The following is a 15,362-nucleotide window of genomic DNA, read 5'->3' on the forward strand; positions in this document are numbered from 1 at the left end:
AGGGGGGGCTTAGCCCACAGAGTATTTGTAACTTGTGTTGCATTTTGTGTTGCAGTGTGGGCATTTACTCATCTTTAGCCTACTTTTAGGTAACATCTACGTTTTTACTATTTAATTTATCACATTATATGATTAAAATAGTCTCAGGCCTAGTTAGAATATAGCTAGCATATTAAATATAATGAAAAAAAATGTAGTGTATGCTATGCATAGTGCCTAGACCTGCCAACAAATGCTTATTGTTATAAGAAATTCAAGAAAAGAAAAGAAAAACAATCCTTAGACCTATAGACCATTACTGACCTCAATCACACCGGGTCCGGCTCCCTCAGAATCAACTGGCCTGCCAATCTCCTGCAGCTGCTTCTCTTTCTCTCTCCTAAAATATTTTGTAATATCCATCTCATCTGCTCAATGAATTAAAGGATACAACAGTATTGCATTATAGTATTTTTACTTCGTTACATTACAACACTATGCAATTCTAGCAACATTACACACTATAACTAGGGTTTAAAAATGGGATCAGGAAGAACGTGACCTTAAAGTTGGTAGATCTCACAAAAACATAACACACATACATTATTTCTTTCTTATTACACGGCTCTCTGGAATGCTTGATTCTGATTGGTCAGTTGAGACATTTGCAGGTTCGTTCTTTTCAAATAAAAACCGCTCCAAACTAATAACGCATGACAGGGGTACTACTTGTACGAGTTAAATCGCTCCGCGCCAATAAAGATCAATAAAGATTACTGTTTGGCGCCATCTTGTGACAAACACTGGACAACCACGACACGACACAGACAGCTTACTGAGACTGAACTTGACAAAATAGAGCATGACAGCTACGAAGCCAACACACAAAAAAATACAGAATGGGCATTAAAACTTCTCAAAGACTGGCTAAAAGAGAAAAAATGGAGACAGACAAGTATGAAGCAGAGGATCTTAATAAGGTATTACGATCATTTTATGCATCTGTGCAAAGTTTCGCGGAAGGATAAAAATGCCAATAAAACAAATATGCCAATAAAATGTTTCAAATTCATATTCATGTCCAGTTTTTTTTCTTATGTGGCAAGTAGCCGTGTAATAAGCATATTGTAGAGGCAGCCGGTAGTTATTGGGAAATAACCCACCTAACAGGGAACGTTCCCACAACTTTCGCTAACGTTCTTTAAAGGTTGTGTAAATGTTAGGACAAAACGTTATTTAAATAATGTTTTTAGAACGTTTTTAGAACGTTATAAGTAAGAATTTACGTTCTGGGAATGTTGGGGAAAAACGTTCTTAGAACAATGTTCTTGGAACGTCCTAATGACGTTATTCATACTTGATGAACGTTCTCATAAAGACGAGAGAAAACGTTCTTAGAACAATGTTCTTGGAACGTCCTAATGACGTTATTCATACTTGATGAACGTTCTCATAAAGACGAGAGAAAACGTTCTTAGAACAATGTTCTTGGAACGTCCTAATGACGTTATTCATACTTGATGAACGTTCTCATAAAGACGAGAGAAAACGTTCTTAGAACAATGTTCTTGGAACGTCCTAGTGACGTTATTCATAAACGTTCTTAGAACAATGTTCTTGGAACGTCCTAGTGACGTTATTCATACTTGATGAACGTTCTCATAATGACGAGATAAAACGTTCTCAGAACAATGTTCTTGGGACGTCCTAGTGACGTTATTCATACTTGATGAACGTTCTCATAATGACGAGCTTGTTCTTTGTGTGTGTGTGTGTGTGTGTGTGTGTGTGTGTGTGTGTGTTTGTGTACCTGGTAATTGTCCCCACAAAGATAGGAATACCAGTATTTTTGTGACCTTGTGGGGACATTTTGACGACCCCATGAGGAAACAAGCTTATAAATCAAACAGAATGATGTTTCTTGTGAATGTGAAGTAGTAGAAGGGTTTCTTTGATGGTTGGGGTTAGGGAATGGGTTAGGTAAGGGGAATAGAATATACGGTTTGTATGGTATAAAATGCATTACGTCTATGGAATGTCCCCACAAAACATGGAAACCAGAGTGTGTGTGTGTGTGTGTGTGTCCGTGTGTGCGTGTGTTGTAATTGTGCTTCTATTCTTATGCTGTTGTGATAATATTTAAAAAAGAATATTACACCTGTACTTCTGCAATTATATCCTTATTTATGTATTTATTTATTGGCAAAACAATTACAAAAATCAAATAAAAAGTTATTTATTGCATTTGAAGCTTGATGCGTATATAAATAATTAAATAGCTATCTGGTCAACTCCTGGTAAAAAAACTCCTGGTTATGTTACTGTGCAACCCTCCGAGGTTTATCTGATCGCCATTTGCGCATGCGCACAAAACAACAAAAAGGTCTTGGAAACAGCAACAGCAGAACACTTCTAGAAAAGGTATAGTGCCAATGATTTTTCTTCTTATAGAATATTAAGTGTTAGCTTTGTTTAATTACCTTTATTTCAATTGTGTCACCTTATAATTTATATCACACGGATTATTTAAGGTAGAGCATTTCAATAAAGTAAAATACAAAAATGTAATATATGGCCATATATGTACTTATATTTTACATAGTATGACATATATCTATACATATATTTGACTTATCTGAGAACACAATATATGCCTGCAACATATATGTACATTTATATGTCCAAACATGTGAAAAAAATATTTGGTTCCATCAATATATGATACCATATATCTGCATATATTACACTATAGTATTGGTTTCTCGCATATATGGACAACATTAATTATAAATATGTCACATACATATTTGTTTTCCACATATCTATACATATATTTGGCTTATCTGAGAACACAATATATGCCTGTAACATATGAACATTTATATGTCCAAACATGTGAAAAAAAATTTGGTGTCATCAATATATGATACTGCATATATTACAGTATAGTATTGGTTTCTCGCATATCTGGACAACATTAATTATAAATATGTGACATACATACTTGTTTTCCATATATCTATACATATATTTGGCTTATCTGAGAACACAATATATGCCTGCAACATATATTAACATGTCCAAACATGTGAAAAAAATATTTGGTGTCATCAATATATGATACTGCATATATTACAGTATAGTATTGGTTTCTCGCATATCTGGACAACATTAATTATAAATATGTGACATACATACTTGTTTTCCATATATCTATACATATATTTGACTTATCTGAGAACACAATATATGCCTGCAACATATATTAACATGTCCAAACATGTGAAAAAATATTTGGTGTCATCAATATATGATACCATATATCTGCATATATTACAGTATAGTATTGGTTTCTCGCATATATGGACAACATTAATTCTAAATATGTGACATACATATTTGTTTTCCACATATTTAATAAATGTATGTAAACATACATGCATGTGATACTGATGCATTTTTAAAGCTGTGGCATATGGTTATGGTACTTTGTGGATGTATTTGTCAAAAATGACAAAGAAAACACTGCATGTTTGTATTAAAAATGCATTATTAGGAAGTCCTTTTAGTTTTGTGATATAAAGACCCCCCCCCCCCCAGGATCACCATCAGACAGGTTTTTGCTTTTATACAGCAAGTAAAAATTATCTGGTCAGATCATCTTTAAATATGTAAGTGAGTGTTCAAGAAGATTTGAAATGTATGATCATTATGGGGAATCAACAGCTATTTTAATTACTTTGAACAAAAATGACTGCATTAGTTTACCATCATCAGAAAACTGCCAACTAAGTCTGTGTATATTAACAAACAGTGAAAAGTTGATACTGATTATTATTAATAATCACAAATCAATTACATTATTATTTTTATTTTATTTTTTTATTTTATTTGTGCAGGGATTGGTAAAGTTAATAAATAAATAAATAACCTAATGTTATTTTGTGGTTGCTTTTATATCTTTTAGTATAGTGTTTGTTTAGCGAATTTACACATTATTATTATTATTATTATTAAATCGTGTTAATGTATTGCTTTATTAATAATAAATAGTCAAAAGAACATAGAATTTCCTCTACTGCCTATTGAATGCGCCACACCCAGTCCAGTAGGAGGCGCTAATGACCCTTCAGTTGCCAACCGCCACTCAGGCCAAAAGCGCAGAAGAACAAAATAACCGGGAAAATCTGACAGGACTGAGAAGATGATAACAGCACAGCGGGGTTTCAGAAGTAAGTTTAAAATATTTAATATATTTTGCACAAGTTTCTTGCTGTCTAGTTTGTTACAGCCTAATTAGTCATTACTGTTAGGGGAGGTTTGCAAGTTTTTGTCGTAGTAATCGTGTAGCTTGCGGTTTACTATGGTTTCATACTTAATTTTTCTTGGGTGTTTTTGTAAGTACGTCTTAATTAAATGTTATTGCACAATGCACAAAACTGTTCAGAATCTTTCAGTTTATATTATTCTGGTTAACCTAATGAAGCATGTTCTTAAAGGAACAGTGATTAATAAGGCACTTACTTATGCAGTTAATTCATAATTTACAAAATACGATTTGTTTAAAAAAGGCAATACATTTATGTTGCCTAACAGTCACTTGAGAAATAATTCTAGAAAAATAACGTGTACAGACATTTTCACAGACATTGTTAATGTAACTGTTACATCTGCATGTAAATTATATAGATAAAAGCAGCATTCTGGCAACAGGTGGTGTGCTTTAGTTAATATATTTAAAAGGTTCATATCTAATGCATTTTGACATCCCTTATATTTATCTTTATGTAAGAGTTATACTATTATTTTAGTGAGAGGGTTATGTTTGTGTTTAAGCAGACATTGCAAGCAGGCCAAGCACTTATGCCTGACATGGCTGGAGTCAATACTACCTCACCAAAATTACAACTAATGTTTGGCTCAAACCTTGCCTAATCGCAGTGTTTTTCCCTTTTATTATTTCTCTTTTTGTAGGCCCATCAGAGTGAATTTCTGAGTTCTTTCACATATGCTGTATGGTAAGAGTGAATTTCTGCCAGTTGATACCGGTGACAGGTGTTAATTAATTTTATCTTTGTATTTTTTATTAAAGGTCAGCGAATGGATGGATTATCCAGTCACGGTACATAATGAAAGGTAAATGGCAATTAATTAAGTAATGTACTAAATGTATAAACTGTAGTGTATTCAGTAGCTACTAATCACATTACCTCTATCACTCTCTCTAAAAGACTTGACTGAGTTAGAAGAAGCTGAGCGACTCTTCAGAGTGAAGATGTTATGGTAATGTAAATCTTACTATTTTATATTGTAGTTATATATATTATATCAGAGACAGCACGTCATTTTAACCCTGTTTTATGGTTAAAGGGGTTTTGCACCCTAAAGGCGCTTTTCCATTGCATAGTACCCTACAGGTAAGGTCGAGTCAGCTTACTTTACTTTGGCTTGGTTAGCTTTTCCATTGAGTTTAGCAACACTTCAGAGTGGGAGGGATTATAGGGGTGTCAAATGTATATAGCACGACATTCGTTGCTCGACTTATCGAGGCTGTTTTCTAAGATGGCTCCTGTCTGTATATGCGTAATGTACTGTCTTTATAAAGGATCTTCTTATTAGGGCTGTCACTTTTGAGAAAAATCAAGCACACACATCCCGCGCTTGAGCGTGTTTCTCAAAAGTAATTGTCACTGACAACAAGCACATATACATAACCTATGTATGCGCGCGTGCATATACATTAACCCTGCGCGTGCTGTTTGCTTGACCGTTTTTAATGATAGAGCACACAAACCATTGATATTTGAGAAATAAAACTTACCGCTGAGTTAAGCAGATCTTACTTCACTCGTCTATGTGACATGTGACAGTCAGCACGTGATCATTTTAAATCAGTTTACAAGACAAATGCTGTTGTTGTTTAATATAAAGTTTACATCAGGGCTTTGAACCTGATTTTTTTTCCCAATTGGTTCGTTCCGAACAGAAACAGTATTTTAAAGTTTCCGTTTTTTGGTTCAACCCTAAAGTTGATGTTCCTGAACCGGTTTGGACAAAAAAATAAAGTTCCCGAACCGGTTAATAACGTTCCATGTCAGCTGTGGGACATAAAAATAAGTAGGCTGATCATTAGGACATTATTGTTTTCGCCAAATGTATTTTATACATCAAGAGTTCAGATCTTTGAAGGGCATATGGATAATCATGTTTGACTGGAGTTAGGGCTGTCACTTTTGAGAGAAATCAAATTCGAACGGATATCGAATATCATGCAATGTATCCGAATATATTTGAATATCTAGGTGCCCCCCGCGGGCATCAAAAAAAAAAAAAAACACCATAATGGAGATTCAATCACAAATTTATAAACAGTGACAGTCATAAACAGGAATGTCTGAATTATTATTTTTTACTTTTAAGACAGCAGGTTATCAACTTATGAATAACAACTTGTATGAAAAAAAACTATTCAGAACAGGTACAGACAATAACTTAAACTGCAGCAGGAAGCCCAAACGAAATTCGCGCCCGCAGATTTCGGCGGAAAACTCTGCGGATTTAATGCGCATCATTGATGCGCGTCATTGACAAGCAAACATATCCGCGCTTGAGCGTGTTTGTGAGAAGCAATATCTTTGACAACAAGCACACATACATAGCCTATCCCACGCGTTTGTGAGCCGTCATTGACAAGTACATTAACCCTGCGCGTGCTGTTTGCTTGACCGGTTTTAATGATAGTGCACAAACCCTTTGATATTTGAGAAAAAATTTAACTTACCGCTAAGTTAAGCAGATCTCACTTGACTCTGTTGTCTATGTGACGCGTGACAGTCAGCACATAATCATTTCAAATCCGTTTACAAGACAAATGCTGTTGTTGTTTAATATAAAGTTTACATTGCGTTGTAAAAATGATGAAATTATCTTCATACATGCTAATTTCATAATGTGAACGTATTAGCACAAGCTTTTTACTCTGCTATAATATTTAATATTAACAATAAAATGTCATTTTATATACAAACTATAATTCTATATTGGCATGCACATGAGGTTCATGTTGGTCCAATTTGATTCCCTCTCTTGCGCACAGTTGCCGTCGTCGGTCCCACTCTCAGCCTCCTTCCTATTACGAGGTGTCACTTAAAAAAATGCGCTACACATGGTATTTTAAAAACCTGATGGTTTATTTATTGTTCGAATATGGATATTTCATGTCATGTTCGAATGCATATTCGAATATCGAATAAAAAGTGACAGCCCTAATTGGAGTTGGGCCGGATACATTCAAATGCATGTGCTTCTGTGTGTACAGAATTTTTTTATTTTAGCGCCTTTTTGTAGTTAAATTGTTTAAAATCACTTAAGTGTTAAAATTTGCACGCCTTTGAAACACCTGCAAATGATCAACTTTCACCCTATTAAAATTTGCGTATTAATCCGATAATCGCAATCGAGCTGAACTGTGGGTCGTGATTCCTGCGATCCGTTACACCACTAATTAGTATTAAAAATAAACAAACAAACATCTTGAGATACTTGATAGCCTACAATATTTACCTCTTATGATTGAGCATTAGAGACTTGGGCTTGAGTAGGCTACCTGCTGGTGGCAAGCTTCTCATTTCTCTGAGTGAACTTCACAGAGTCAAATTGCACAGAAATCTTGTCAAAGAACTAAAAAAAAAACGTTATTAACCGGTTACCATTATTTTCAATTAACGGTTCTGTTCTGGAACATATATTTTTGGAAAGTTTCTGGTTTCGTATCTGTTCCTTGCAAAACATCAAAAGTTTCTGGTTTTTGTTCCTTGAACCGGTTCAAAGCCTTGGTTTACATTGCGTTGTAAAAAAGATGATGAAATTCTTCATACATGCTAATTTCACAACAAAAATGTGTTGAAGGGATATTCCACTTTTTTTTGAAAATATGCTCATTTTCCAGCTCCCCTAGAGCTAAATATTTGATCCAATCCATTGAATCTGATCAGACCATTAGCATTGTGCTAAAAAATAACCAAAGAGTTTCAATATTTTTCCTATTTAAAACTTGACTCTTCTGTAATTACATTGTGTATTAAGACCGACGGAAATTAAAAGTTGCAATTTTCTAGGCAGATATGGTTAAGACTATACTCTCATTCTGGCGTAATAATCAGTGACTTTGCTGATGTTACATGGCTGCAGCAGGCGTAGTGATATTACGCACTGCCTGAAAATAGTCCCCTGCCATTGAAAGTAATCAAGGGGACTATTTTGGGGCAGTGCGTAATATCACTACGCCTGCTGCAGCCATGTTACATCAGCAAATTCACTGATTATTACGCCAGTTTGAGAGTATATTTTCTCGGTAAGAATCAAATGTTTAACTGAAAAGCTGAAAAATTTGCATATTTAAAAAAAAAAGTGGAATGTCCCTTTAACACAAGCTTTTTATTCTGCTATAACACTATAAACAATAATATATGTTATTTTATATACAAACTATAATTCTATCTATCTGGTTCGTGTTGGTCCAATTTAATTCAGAGCACTTGTTTGGTTTGGTGTTTTCATTTTCATTGTAAGCCTTTAAAAAGTAATTATTTTAGATGCAATATTTACGGCTTAAATTCTCTTATATATTTTTTTAAATATTTAAAATCATTCCGCAGAATTATCAAAAAATTTTCCACAGAAAAAGCAAAAAAAAAGTTTACATATCGACTTACACTGTTCTCTTTGCTTTTTAATTTTAATGAAACACAGCTGACTAAAACATAAAGGATTTAAAATATTCAATACTGTCCCTTTTGTTAGTCGCCACCTGTACGCCTCTAGTGGACATTTAATCTAAAGCTGCAACGATTTGTACCCGGAGTAACTTATTTCAGGGTATGCAGAAATTTAGGCATAGGCATGTATCACGAGTGAGCCTGGGTTGCTCTAAAGCCTATGTTATAGTTGTGCGTAAGGTCTACACCGTAGCCATGCTGTAGGTTATCTGTAGCCTGATGTGCACCTCACCAAAATGTTAACAGCGCGTCAGTTCTACGCGGACCGCAAGCACTGTGATTGATCCACTACAACCCCTCCTGTCAGATATAAAAAACATGTGTCGTAGGCATTTCCGTTTGCGACGGTGAGAAAAAAGATTGGCCAAGTTAAGGAGTGTTTTAACTCAAACTGCACCAAAAGTTGCCTATTTTTTTCCATCACTGCTGGTCTTCTCAAAACATACACAACAAGCTGCTTCTTCTTTTTCGTTTGTGAGTTAACTGAGTAAGCTGCTTCTTTTGCGGTTGAGATGCTTCTGTGGTTTTAGCGAGGATACCGCCCACCAGGAATCTGTGCTTGTGTTTGCGCGTCGACGCAGATTTATATATGAAAACCAACTAGGGCTGGGACAACGCGTCGACGTAATCGACGACGTCGACGCAAAAAATAAGTTGACGCAAAATATGCGCGTCGATTCATCAGACCCAAAAAGGTGGCGCCGTAGAATAGTAGCAACGCGAGTGGCTTCAGTCCATGCCGGTTTCACACTAGGCTTGCCGCGATAGTCGGTGAAACGGTGATAACCGGTGCTTCAGCCTCTCACCGGTTATATCACTTGCCCACCGCGTCACCGTCTTTCACCGTCGTTTTGATATTTTCGTGTAATTAAATAATTTAGTTTCGTTAGAGAGAGCAAACACTTACAACTGAATGTGTCTGTTGTCTGAAATCAGCGGGGCTGAACGCGCGTCACGTCACAGTCACAGAGCAGCCGCAGGTGTCAGATTTCATTTATTTCTGTCAGAGTTTGCGAGGCGAGCTGACTGACCAGATGATGACAGAAGCTGCATGCTTACTCGTGTTTGTTATAATATACATATATGATGTTTAATATAAGCGAGATCGTTTTGTTGTTGTGTTTTTCATCAAGAAAAATATAAAACCCATCATTCAAGCAGCGCTTTTATGGAGAAGTAGCCGGCTGCTCTGCTTGGGACTGGCGGGTTCTTTGAGAATTACCTGCTCACATTGACTCAAGCACTTAAGTAAACCAGCTGTTGCACTCGCATTGCACGCAAATTCATACGCGATTTAACGCAGCTTACGCAAGCGCTGCATTTAAACAGTTTTCAAAAGTGAAAGTAAAATGTTCACGTCTGCATGCGCATTTATAAGCCCCTCCCACTCGGTGACACCGGGATCACCGAGTTTGTGACGCGCCGATTAACCGGTGGGAAAATTACGTCACCGCGGCAACCCTATTTCACACAGCAAGTGTGAGCAGTACGTGCGGGCGCGTGCTTTTTTCAGCGCCCATGTTAACAAGCATGCACCCTGCCGCATGAGCAGCGCGACAGTGCTGCAATCGTTTCTGCGTGGGTTCTGCTGCGCTGCTCACGCTCAATTATGTGAAAGTGCTTTGTTTATGGTTTAAATGCTCGTGGATTGACGCGAAAAAGAGTCATTTTTACCATAAAATCATGAATGTGATGCCAAGTGTGTTTTAACAATCATGATTTTGAGCAATTTAACAGAAAGCAATGAAATATGTCACTGTTGCCAGAAGACTGCGCTTTCATTCACTCTCTGTACAGCAGTAAATGAGTCCTAATCTATCTTAACAAACTTAAGAGAAAGAGATTTAATAATATATGTGCTTCTTAAGTCTATAATTGTGTTTATATCTGTCATTAAATGGACTAGAACAGCACGAAAACAATGTGGATTAAACAAATAAAAGTTATAAAAGTTACACTGACCATCAAAAGGTACATTAAAGAGGTTTTGCTCATAAATGCATGTAAAATAAAGTAATTTGAACTTGAGATTTTTATACTGTTACTAAACTGCACAGTATGAGCTGCAAACGCTTTATTGAATGCTACCTCCGGCTAAGAATGCATTATTTTGCTCTTGTATAGTCTTTTTTTATTTTGAAATTTTAAGAGCAATGAACATATATTGAAATGTTTACATTCAGATATGTAAATCAACATGTATAAATTGCTATTAGTTAATTAATGGGGAGATAATCGAGAATCGAATCGAAGTCGAATCGGACAGATAAAATGAATCGTTAGATTCATAGATGCATCGAAAAAAATAATTGCTAGATTAATCGTTTAAAAAATAATCGTTTATCCCAGCCCTAAAACCAACACATAGCCTATGCTGAAGGACATACGCACAACTATAATTAGCCCTTAAGCATCACCTATTCTTTTAAGAAATGTTTCTTTAAAGGGATCATGACAAATATTTTGTTCTTTGAGGTCCACATTATTTTTGCCCAAAAATTTCCACACGTTTTCACAAAATAAGGAGATTGTAAAGAAATGCTAGTTTTTTATGCTTGTTACTTAAATGTTACTTATTTTATGCAAAACTTTTTAGAGGCCTGCCAAAAGATCCACCCAAAAGTGCCAGTTAAGGTGTAAGAAGAGTGCATTGCAGACACCTTGAAGTACGTTCCTTATCGTGATTCAAGAGTGAGTCACCCCCCAGAATTATGACAGAATTATAAAAAAAAGTTATACTTTTTTTTTTATAATAACACATTAGATAAATCAAAGATGCAAAAATGCATAACAAAAATACAGTTTTATTTCAGTTTACAAAAACGAGATGACTGAAAGTGCATATTCGTTATTTTAAAAAGGAACAATGTTTTGTTTTTATTGTGAGTGTACACACTGTTGAATGTCTTAATCCTATCCATGTGACCAAAAATAAGTATTTAAGCAGTGGCGACCGGTGACTTCTCTTCTAAAATATGTGTTTGTTACGTTATGTGAACCATGTGCATCATGCGTTTTGTTAAAATAAGTGCCTCCTGCACACACGTCGAAACGCTTACTTAAAGGAATAGTCTACTCATTTTCAATATTAAAATATGTTATTACCTTAACTAAGAATTGTTGATACATACCTCTATCATCTGTGTGCGTGCACATAAGCGCTGGAGAGCGCTGCGACGCTTCGATAGCATTTAGCTTAGCCCCATTCTTTCATTGGTACCATTTAGAGATAAAGTTAGAAGTGACCAAACACATCAACGTTTTTCCTATTTAAGACGAGTAGTTATACGAGCAAGTTTGGTGGTACAAAATAAAATGTAGCGCTTTTCTAAGCGGATTTAAAAGAGTAACTATATTGTATGGCGTAATAACACTTATGGGAGTACTTCGACTCGGCGCAGTAGCACCCTCCCTCTCCCATGATGAGAGGGGAAGGGGAGCGGACTTTTCAGGCGAGTCGAGGTGCTCCCAGGAGTGCTGTTGCGCCATGAAACATAGTTCCTCTTTTGAATCCGCTTAGAGAGGCGCTACGTTTTGTTTTGTGCCACCAGGCTTGCTCGTGTGGCTGCTCGTCTTGAGTGGGAGGGACGTTGATGTGTTTGGTCACTTGTGGCTTTGTCTCTAGGTTGTGCCGTTGAGTGAATGGGGCTAAGCTAAATGCTATCGAAGCATCGCAGCGCGCTACAGTGCTTACGTGCACGCACACAGATGATAGAGGGATGGATCAACAATTCTTTGTTAAGGTAATAACATATTTTAATATTGAAAATGAGTAGACTATTCCTTTAACAATAACTCTGATTACACATGAGATTAAGTTTCTGACAAACAAAAGCGTCTCTTTTATCATAAACCCTTTAGACACGTGTGCACTTATTTTGACAAGAACCATAATGCACATACATTCACATGATGCAGAACAAACATTTTGAAACGACGAATCACACACATAACCGGCTACATACATGTGACATGCTTCGCATCGTGCGCCCTCGAAAAAGTCGTCACCAGCCGCCACTGATTTTATGTAGTCTCTGCTGTTAAAACGTCAGAGTCTGTGAATGCGTCGGAGCCTCACACAAAAATAATATCAGTTATAGTATTGACATTACAATTTAATTATTAAATGCTTCACAGTCACACATGTTTAACAATCAGTAGTGTGAGCTAGACCTGTTTGAGTCGTGACTCACTCGGATCTTTTACCCGGATCTTTAAATTAACTCATGAGTCGCGAGTCTCTAGTATCATTAACCCGGATCAGTTGAGTCCTACTACAATTCAATGTAAAACCATAAACAGCCCCACCACATACACAAACCTCTTTCAACATTAATAATGAGACTTTGCTCGCTCTACAGATCCACTCGTAACCGTCTGATCGCGCGAGAACTGACCCGAGATTCTCACTCAGATTCCTGCCTATCCTGCCTTTAACAAAGATACTGGAACAGGAGCTAACTATAAAGCCTTGCTTGCATAATAAATTATAGATTAGCAAATTGTTTCATTGTAAAGATGAAAACATTTGCATTTGTGTTCACTGACAGATGTATGTTTCTCTTGTTTAAAGGAAATTCATTTTGGTTAGACGTTTATTTGTCATTTTTAATGAATGCCATAAAAATCTGTTTTAATTTGTAATTGTGTAAATGTAAAAAAAATTATTACAGTTTTATAGCTACTTACATTTTATAAAATATATTGTTTCTGAATACCAGAAAACTTGAAAAGATTAGCTAATATTTTATAGTTTATAATAGCTGTTTTGATTTAAGATTTTATATTTGTCGTACTCATTGCACTGTATCTAATAAATTTTATTCTATTTACTTTACAGATGGGGCATGAAGACACAGGCCATGGACAGTGCTAGTTTTCAGCACTCACATCCCACACACACACAAATTTATAAAGTTCTCACTGATTCAATGTTTTTATTAAAGCTAGTTATGTTTTGCTGTCAATTTATATTTTATTGTCGTAAGTATTATGTTATTAAGTATTATGTTATATTTTATGTCATTTTGATCTGTTAATGAGTTACGTTGCAGCTGGAATGTTATCATTTAATAAAATTATGTTAAAAGAGAATGAAGGATCACTGCTAAGCTCAAAAACATTTTTTTATCTAAACTTTGTAATGTTCCAAATAAATGTTCTCAGAACGTTGTATTTTTAAAAAGAAATGTTGGTAGCAAGAACGTTGTGGGAGCAATGTTAAGCAAACTGGACATTTTAACGTTCCAAATGAATGTTTGTAGAATGTTATATTTTTAATTAAATTTAGGTGGTTAAGAACGTTGTAGGAACGTTATGCTAACCATAAAATAACGTTCTAGCAACGTTAAGCAAACTGGACATTTCAACGTTCTTAGAACGTTCCAAACAAACGTTTGTGGGACATTATATTTTTAATGAAATTTAGGTGGTAAGAACGTTGTAGGAACGTTATGCTAACCATAAAATAACGTTCTAGCAACGTTAAGCAAACTGGACATTTCAACGTTCTTAGAACGTTCCAAGTGAACGTTTGTAGAACGTTATATTTTTAGTGAAATTTAGGTTGTAAGAACGTTGTAGGAACGTTATGCTAACCATAAAATAACGTTCTAGCAACGTTAAGCAAACTGGACATTTTAACGTTTTTGGAACATTCCAAATAACGTTCCCACAACCAAAACGGAACGTTAGGAAAACGTTCTCAGAACATAAATTTGTTAGCTGGGAAGCCCCTTCAGTGTGATACAAGACCCTCCGCTTCGCGTCGGGTCCTGATCACACTGTCGGGGCTTATTTCCCAATAACTACCGGCTGCCTCTACATTATCCCTTACTTACCGTATTTTCCAGACTAAGTCACACTTTTTTCATAGTTTGGCGGGTGCTGGGACTTATACATGTTGTTTCCTCTTCAAAACGCATTTTTGAGTGATGCGACTTATACTTTGGAGCGACTGATCCTGAAAATACGGTATTATTCACATGACATTATTACTGCTCTCTCTCTCTCTCTCTCTCTCTCTCTCTCTCTCTCTCTTTCTCTCTCTCTCTCTCTCTCTCTCTCTCTCTCTCTCTCTCTCTCTCTCTCTCTCTCTCACACACACACACACACACACACACACACACACACACACACACACACACACACACACACACACACACACACACACACACACACACACACACACACACACACACTCTGGTTTACATGTTTTATGGGGACATTCCATAGACGTAATGCATTTTATACCACACAAACTGTATATTCTATTCCCCTAACCTACCCCATTCCCTAACCCCAACCATCACAGAAAACTTTCTGCTATTTCACATCCTCAAAAAACATAATTCTGTTTGATTTATAAGCTTGTTTCCTCATGGGGACGTCAAAATGTCCCCACAAGGTCACAAAAACACTGGTATTCCTATCACAACGTGATAATTACCAGGTACACACACACACACACACACACACACACACACACACACACACACACACACACACACACACACACACACACACACACACACATTACTATATCTATATCACTATATCATGTTGTGTTTCATATTTTATGCTTTCCAAATACTTTCCATCATTTAT

The 15,362-nt window shown here is 36.0% G+C and overlaps 1 protein-coding gene and 1 long non-coding RNA gene across 3 annotated transcripts in view; one reads left to right on the plus strand and one right to left on the minus strand.

Moving 5' to 3' along the window:
- Positions 1–15,362, minus strand: part of LOC129430900 (torsin-1A) — a 68,244-nt gene that overhangs the window by 41,951 nt on the left and 10,931 nt on the right. The gene's annotated exons all lie outside the window — the stretch shown is intronic.
- Positions 3,577–14,484, plus strand: LOC129433734 (uncharacterized). Of its 2 annotated transcripts, XR_012372969.1 has the most exons (6): positions 3,577–4,211; positions 4,954–4,997; positions 5,072–5,115; positions 5,211–5,262; positions 11,353–11,447; positions 13,597–14,484. It is a non-coding gene; the product is annotated as an uncharacterized lncRNA (long non-coding RNA). The 2 variants fall into 2 exon arrangements; XR_012372970.1 differs by lacking the exon at positions 11,353–11,447.

This window comes from Misgurnus anguillicaudatus, chromosome 13 (assembly GCF_027580225.2).
Source record: "Misgurnus anguillicaudatus chromosome 13, ASM2758022v2, whole genome shotgun sequence".
NCBI lineage: Eukaryota > Metazoa > Chordata > Actinopteri > Cypriniformes > Cobitidae > Misgurnus > Misgurnus anguillicaudatus.